Source organism: Gossypium arboreum, chromosome 5 (genome assembly GCF_025698485.1).
Source record: "Gossypium arboreum isolate Shixiya-1 chromosome 5, ASM2569848v2, whole genome shotgun sequence".
Classification (NCBI taxonomy): domain Eukaryota; kingdom Viridiplantae; phylum Streptophyta; class Magnoliopsida; order Malvales; family Malvaceae; genus Gossypium; species Gossypium arboreum.
Window position 1 is genome coordinate 92,141,056 of NC_069074.1, and position 8,205 is coordinate 92,149,260.

An 8,205-nucleotide genomic window follows, 5' to 3' on the forward strand; every position below is an offset into this window, starting at 1 on the left:
ATATTGGGTTGAGTTCTCTTTATTTGTTAATTTCATGTATGATAATTAAAAATTAAAATTGACGCATCATTTTATTAAAATAATTATTATTTGTTAGATATCAAATGATTTAACTAATTATATTATTGCATGTGAAAAATAAAATAGAATAAAATAAATAAAAATAAAGAACACAAAAATTTTACGTGGAAACCCTTTCGGAAAAAAAACCACAGGCGAAGAGAAGAAAATTCACTATGTCGAAAAATTTTACTCAAATACAAGAGGAATAGACTATGTCTATTTATAGGCTTGCAAAGCCATATTCTAGTAGGATTGAAACACCTTATCCTAATCAATATAAAATAGATGGAGTTTAATAAGGTTTAAAACCTTATTCTAAAATAAAATAAAAGAAGTCTAGTTCTATATGGATTTTACTTTTATTTTATTTTCCATCGTATTTTATTTAAATAAGAATTTGGGTCACTTAATTCTAACAATCTCCACCTTGACACAAATTCTCAATGAACAAGTTCTTCATCGCGAACTTTCAATAAACAAGTTCTTCACCTCTTCCAAAAACCCTTAAAGGTTTAACTTCAACAATGAACACCAACCAAGTCTAAGCAATGCTCAAACTTGGTTATAGGAAGTGACTTAGTCATCATATCTGCAGGATTTTCATGAGTGCTAATTTTGCTCACAACAATATCACCACGAGCAATAATATCACGAACAAAATGATACCGAATATCAATGTGTTTTGTTCTCTCATGAAACATTTGATCTTTTGTAAGAAAGATGGCACTGATCGTCACAAAATATGTGCTTGATTTGAAGGTCTTCATTGAGTTCACTAAATAGTCCCTTCAACCAAATAGCTTCTTTACAAGCCTCATTAATCACCATGTACTCACTTCGATTGGTAGACAAAGCGATTGTAGTTTGCAAAGTGGCTTTCCAACTAATTGCACAACCTCCGATTGTAAAGACGTAACTCGTGAGAGATCTTCTTCTATCAAGGTCTCCAGCAAAATCAGCATCAACATACCCTATAACTCCATCTTTAGTTCTTCCAAACTGTAAGCAAACATTAGTAGTGCCTCGTAAGTATCTTAAAATCCACCGAATCGCTTTCCGGTGTTCTTTACCGAGATTCGCCATGTATCGCTAACTGCACCGATCGCATATGATAAAACGGACGTGAACAAACCATAGCATACATGAGAGATCCCTCTGCACTAGAGTATGGAACATGTGACATGTACTCAATCTCATTATCGATTGAGGAGATAAGGCCGATGAAAGTCCGAAATGGTCGCTAAAGGAGTACTAACAGCTTAGCACTCTGCATATTGAACACGCAAAGAACTTTCTCAATGTACCCCTTCCGACTTAGGTACAATTTACTTGCTTTTCTATCTCGAGAATCTCCATACCAAGTATCTTCTTTGCTGGTCCTAAATCTTTCATCTCAAATTCTTCACTTAGTTGGGCTTTAACCTTTCTTATCTCTCTTTTATCTTTTCTTGCTATCAACATGTCATCAACATAAAGAAGTAGATACACAAAAGAACCATCTGCTTTTTCTTAAAGTAGACACAACTGTCAAAACTACTTCTTTTGAAATCATGAGAAGTCATAAAGGAATCAAACCTCTTGTACCCTTGTCTTGGTGATCTGTTTCAAACCGTAAAGGGACTTTTTCACAAGCAAACATAGTCCTCTTTTTCGAGACTATAAAACCCTCCGGTTGTTGCATGTAAATATCTTCCTCAAGTTCTCCATGCAAAATGTAGTTTTTACATCTAACCGCTCAAGCTCCAAATCATGCATGGCAACAATACCAAGCAAAGCTCGAATCGAACTATGCTTAACAACCGGAGAGAACACATCTGTGAAGTCCACTCGGAATTTGATGTAACCCTTTGCAACAAGCCTTGCTTTATATCCGGGTTCTTCAACTCCCGAGTCCCTTCTTTCTTTTAAACACCCATTTACAAGGAACAACCTTTTTACCTTTAGGAAGTTTTACAAGATCCCATGTTCTGCTTTTTGTGGAGTGATTCCATCTCCTCTTGCATAGCAAACATCCACTTTTTCGAGTCTTCACACTAATCGCCTCGAATAATTAAATGGCTCTTGATTCGCATCTATATCTTCAGCCACATTTAAAGCATAAGCAACTAGATCAACCTCGGCATACTTCTTTGGAGGTTTAATTTCTCTTCTTGTCCTGTTTTTGGCGATAGAGTATTGCGGTGAAGAAGCAACTCTATTCTCAATTTTTGTCTTGGCTTGAGGAGTTGATTACGATTAATCGATGCTCCACCGCTTTTGGTTTTCTTCATTGGAAGAGTCTTTAAGAGATAAGTTAGGTAGCATAGCGGTTTCATCAAAAACAACATCTCTGCTAATCACAACTTTTCTATTTTCGGGACACCATAACTTATAGCCTTTTACACCACTTTATAACCAAGAAAACGCATTTAATGGATCTTGGTTCCAATTTTCCATTATCAACATGAGCATACGCAGACACCCAAAAATCTTTAAATCGGAATAATTAGCGGGATTACGGACCATACCTCTTGTGGAGTCTTTTCTCAATGGCAGCGGATGGAGATCGGTTGATCAAAAACATGCGATGAGGTCATACGCCCAAAATGACTTGGTAAGTTGGCATTTGACAACATACATCGAACCTTCTCCATGATCGTTCTATTCATTCGTTCGCAACGCCGCTTTTCTTTGTGGAGTATGACGAATCGTCAAGTGTCTCATGATCCCCGACTTGCACAATCTATTAAACTCATCGAGCGAACTCTAAGCCATTGTCTGTACGGAGGTATTTTATCTGTTTTCCCGTCTGTTTTTCAATCATAATTTTCCAAGACTTAAATGTGGAAAACACATCGCTTTTCTGCTTCGGGAAGAACGCCCAAACTTTTCTGGAAAAATCATCAATAAAGGTTAGCATATAATTAGCTCCACCTCTCGAAGGCACTCTGGACGGCCCCCACAGATCAGAATGGATATACTCCAACGTTTCCTTCGTGTTATGGATTCCTCTAGTGAATCGAACTCTCTTTTGCTTCCCAAAAACACGGTGCTCACAGAAATTCAGTTTGCAAATTCCTTGCCCATTAAGAAGTCCTCTTTTGCTTAATTCTGCCATGCCATTCTCACTCATATGCCCTAGGCGCATATGCCAAAGTTTAGTAATATCATCATCTGACAAGGAAGAGGAAGCGACAGCTGCATCACCCAGTAACAGTAGAACCTCTGTAAAACATATAACTTGGCAATCTTTCTTTGCCCTTTCATCACAACAAGGGACCCTTTGGAAATCTTTAAAACCCCACTTTCAGCTGTGTATCTGCACTTTTGAATCAAGAGTACTCAACGAAATTAAATTTCTTTTCAATTCTGGAACATGCCGCACGTCACTAAGTGTTCTGACAACTCCATCAAACATCTTAACTTTAATTGTTCCAACACCGGCGATTTTACTTAAGCATTATTTCCCATCAAAACAACACCTTCAGATACTGTTTCATAAGTTGTAAACCAATCCCGATTGGGACTCATGTGGAAGGTGCAGCCTGAATCAAGTATCCACTCCTCGCTTACTTTAGAATCATTGACAGAAGCAACTAGAAGTTCACCATCGCTGTAGTCTTCTACAACATCGACTTCACCGAATTTTTCGGTTGTTTTCCTTTTGATTCGCAGACCTCCCTTTTAATCTTATTTTGTAGCTTATAGCACTCAGATTTAATGTGCCCTTTCTTCTTGCAGAAGTTGCAAGTTTTACCTCTGTTTGAAGATTTCGATCTACCCTTAGATTTACCACGAGGATTCCGTTCTTGTGTTCTACCACGATCATCATCAACATTCCGGTCTTGTCTCCCACGAACAATGAGACCCTCTCCCTGAGAGTTGGGTTTAACCACAAGATGCTTCATCTTATCATACGAGGTTAAAGAATCATAAACCTCATCAACTGTGAGAGACTCGCGGCTATATAAAATCGTGTCTCTAAAGGTTGAATAAGACGGGGGCAACGAACAAAGTAGAATCAACCCTAGATCTTCCTTATCATACTGAACCTCCATGGCCTCCAAGGTTGAGAGAATTTCTTTAAACACATTAAGTGTTCGTGTACTGACGCACCTTCCTCCAAACGATGAGCATAAAGACGCCGCTTCATATGCAACTTGCTTGTTAGAGTTTTCGACATACATATTTGTTCTAGCCTCTTCCATAATGCGTGGCGGTTTTCTCTTTCATCACATCCCGCAAAATTTCGTTGGACAAATGCGATGTAATTGTGTTAATGCCTTTCGATCCTTACGCTTCTTCTCTTCATCTGTTAATGTCGAAGGCATCTTATCTATCCTAGCAGGGCATCCTCTAGATCCATCTGTGCAAGAAGCGCTACATCTTAATTTGCCACAACGCAAATCGGTGTTGCGATCCAACAATGAATTTCATACTTCAAAGACGCCATTACCGTGATCGAGATGAATAACCGGAAGCTCGATACCAATTTGTGAAAAATAAAATAGAATAAAATAAATAAAAATAAAGAACACAAAAATTTTACGTGGAAACCCTTTCGGGAAAAAAAACCACGGGCAGAGGAGAAGAAAATTCACTATGTCGAAAAATTTTTACTCAAATACAAGAGGAATAGACTATGTCTATTTATAGGCTTGCAAAGCCATATTCTAGTAGGATTGAAACACCTTATCCTAATCAATATAAAATAGATGGAGTTTAATAAGGTTTAAAAACCTTATTCTAAAATAAAATAAAAGAAGTCTAGTTCTATATGGATTTTACTTTTATTTTATTTTCATCGCATTTTATTTAAATAAGAATTTGGGTCACTTAATTCTAACAGTTTTGGTAACCATACTAGTGTATTTTATGTTTTGTTTCCGGCTTATTGTTGTTTCTTAAATATATTTTCCTGTTTATATCTTAGTTTCTCGATAAAATATATGATATATGCAAATATATAATATATCTTACTTTTTTCGATTTCCTTCGTTACCCCTTGTCGGGGTGGTTTTGGAGCAACAATTTCGGGAAGCAACACGGCTGAGCTTGTTTCATAACCGCTGTCTCATCTCTTGCATTAGGGTGCTTGTTTTCAGTACAAATTTGGCATTGTTGTGGAAACATCACAGAACAAGATGAGTGTGCTTTTATGCCCATTGGGGTGGACAACAAATGGCTTTCAAGTTTGTTGTGTCTTGGCCTTTCTTTGTCCTAGTTCTTTTGTTCGACTCTAGTGTCTCTGTGATTCCCTTGTGTTTTAAATTTCAGTTTTGCTTTAGCCCTGGGGCTGTTGTCAAGAAATACGATCAGCTTTAGCCCTTGGGTTGTAGTCAAGAAATACAATCACGTTGCATGCAAGAGAATGGCTTGTGAACCAATTCTGCTTTCAATAAATTAGTAAAGGGAAACCTAGTCTTTGCAGGCCTTATTCCAAGAGTTATTTTGTTCGATTGTCGATGCATTCTAGCACTTTTCTATATGGCTCTGTATTGTCAAATGCTTATGCAACAACTTTTACTTTAATGAAAGTTTCTTTTTGTTTGTTAAAATTACACAATTTCCCAATCCATGTAGTTAAACGAATATCAAAATATGTCAATAACTTGATTTCTCCAATCAATTACGCACTCTTCTTTTACCTTGATTTGTCAAACCCTCAATTTCTCAAACCCTCAATTTCCCATCTCTTGTTCAAAGCTTAAATACTTTTTTTTTATCAACTTCTCTAAATCAAGTAGTCAGTATCATACTAGTGGATGCAAAGTTTTTATTTTGGTACTGATAGGAAACCGTAGTACTGGAATTTGAGGGGTTTTAAATATTATGGGTATTTTCCGGCTTTTTAATTGATCTTAAAAGTGGCTTTAAGTCAGCCCCAATTTGGTCATCGTGGGTGGTGGTGTGCGTGCCTATGTGTTAGAAAAGGGGGTTGTTCTTGGTTAATTTCTTTCCATCTTTTTTCCAGAATTATCTTGAGTTCTTGAGCCCCTCTTAATCAGCCTTTAATCATGTTTTAATTAGGGAAAATCGATCTTGATCGATCGACAATTTAGATCTAATAATTCGGGAAGCTTAAGTATGGTTGATTATAAGTTAGTTTATAGTTTCAGTTTAGACATTGGGAATAGATTAATAATTGATCAGAGGATTTTAATCATAGATTAGCTACTGATTTTACAGTATTTAAATGTGTTAGATGTCATCTTAAATGCCCCAAATCAACAGTGAGGCCGAAAGATGTTCACGTGTACGATTCACATCAAATCAGTGTAAGAAACTTAACTAGTTTGAATTTGAAAACTTGTTATAATTGTAAAGGTTGGATTGAACCCATAAGTGGGTGTTAAGGGGCTATTTTATAGGTATAGTAATCGTTTTTAATACTGATTTTTAATTTAGGTTAATTTTAAAGCTTATTAAAGAAACCGCGAGATTCGCTAGTGTGCTGCAGAAGAGCGTAAAATAAGGTGTGGGTCCTAACTCTAAGACTTGAATGTTGATAATGATTTTAATGATATAAATGATGATTTCTCTTGCTGATCGGGCTTGGCTAATTAGCTAAGTAATTAAATTTGTAAGTGGTCGAATCAGGTACGTTTCAAGTCCTAACTATTTGGCATGATAGCAATGTTGCTAGTTTGACTGAATGATTGACGTTGTCATGAATGTTTGGTTAGTTTCATATATGATTGGTTGTTTGTATAGCATGTTTTTGAATTAAAGTAAAGCTTATACGTGATATATTCATACAAGTGATTTGCTATGAAATGTTTAAAAGACTTGCTATACATGCGCACAGAAAAGTTGTAAATGTACATGAAATTGTGATTTGTTAAATGATACTACCTTGATGGTAAATTGAAAGTTCGATCAATGATCCTACTCACTGAATGTATTTGATAATTCAAGGGCATGTTGAACATGCCAATAAATTGTGAAAGTATTGAATTATGGCTATGTATGACATTGTATGACATTGATTAGAATTAGATTTTTTTCAAACTATAAATAGATGTAGTCGAAACTCCTCTTGTATTATTCAGATACGACATTAGTGAATTTTCTTCTCCTCTACCTGTGATTTTTTTCCCAAAAGAGTTTCCACGTAAGATCTGTGTGTTCTTTTTTTCTTTTGCGATATTTTTACATTACCATTATTGACGTTCAATTTTTAACATATTCTAATTAGTATGAATCAACTTTGCTCAAAATAGACAAAAAAAAACTATCGAAACTAAACTTAAATTACTTAGAATTGATGCAGTAAATACCAACCCATAGTACCAATATAATACCAGAGAGAATCGTGATAAGCTGGACAATGCATATGTTTATATTATAATGATCCTAAGCTGGACCATGCATATATAGTTTTCTAAGTAAATTCCTAGAATCCATTAAATATATACGCAATACGCTCTATCTCTTCCTTTCTCGGATACCCATGTGCTGTGCTGACTTTTCTTTTTCCATTCAGTTATCTTATACAACATCAACGTAGGTTCTACTTTAAAGAATACCCTTCATAAAAACTAATATTTTGGGTTGATAGCTATTCTTACTTGAGTTATCATTTTTATCATTATACTCAATATTTATTAATTTTTCCTTGATGCAATTTGCATCAAGAATTTGTTTATTTTACCTCAAAGAGATTAGACCCAACATCTTACCCGTATGGTGGGCAAAACAAGAACGACGCCAAGGGAGCTGGTAAGGGTCAGGCCACACTAAAATTAAAAAATATCACTTTGATCCCTTTAAAGTTTACAAAATTATTAGTAAATGATCAAATTATATTTTAACTCTTTAAAATAGTAAAAAAATTAATTTAATCTTTGAAAACATATAAAAATATAAGTTAATACAATAACAAAATTATATTTTAATTTTTGAATTCATAGTTTCAATAAAACATATTCTTGTAGAATGAGTCATTGGTGATTCTTGTCCTTATATGCACATTTTGCATATAAACATAGTACAAATTTTTGAATATATAAAAGATAAACTTTAAAAATTTAATTAACTCGAATTCAAATCCAATCCAATCCTAGGATAATATAGTTTACTGTTTAGATACCTAAAAATGATATAAAACCAATCCTCATATGCACATTTTGCATATAAACATAGTATAAATCTTTTGAATAT